The sequence below is a fragment of the Aplysia californica genome, unplaced genomic scaffold (genome assembly GCF_000002075.1).
Source record: "Aplysia californica isolate F4 #8 unplaced genomic scaffold, AplCal3.0 scaffold01642, whole genome shotgun sequence".
Classification (NCBI taxonomy): domain Eukaryota; kingdom Metazoa; phylum Mollusca; class Gastropoda; order Aplysiida; family Aplysiidae; genus Aplysia; species Aplysia californica.
The window spans coordinates 53947-54404 of NW_004798912.1; positions in this window are offsets into that span (position 1 = coordinate 53947).

Below are 458 nucleotides of genomic sequence, written 5' to 3' on the forward strand. Positions count from 1 at the left end.
ATAAACCAAACACATATACACACCAATGAAACCAAACTTCTCCTATAGGTAGGGCAATGCCCACTTTTGATGTATGTCAAAATTTCTGGACGCCCCCGAAATCTGGGTTAGCTCACTTGTCCTTAAAAGAGACTAATTGAAGACCTGAGAACAACAAGGTTATTTCATATGTGAGGCAATGTGGTGAAATCAGGCGCTCGTCAAAATAATGAAATCAAAGAAATCATCTTTTTGGGGGGGCCGATGGTCAGTTTTTTTTCTTCTAATTTTGTGTGTGTGTTTTTTGGCGCAACACCTTTTAAATCCTTTTAAAACACCTTTTTGAGCGGATTTTCAGAAAAATATTGATTAAAGGCACAAAAAATGTTAAATGTTTCCAAGGACTCTCAGGCTACGGAAGTTACCAAACTTTGGCGACCATTTCCCCCCGAATTTTACCCCTGAGACTAGGCTACCCT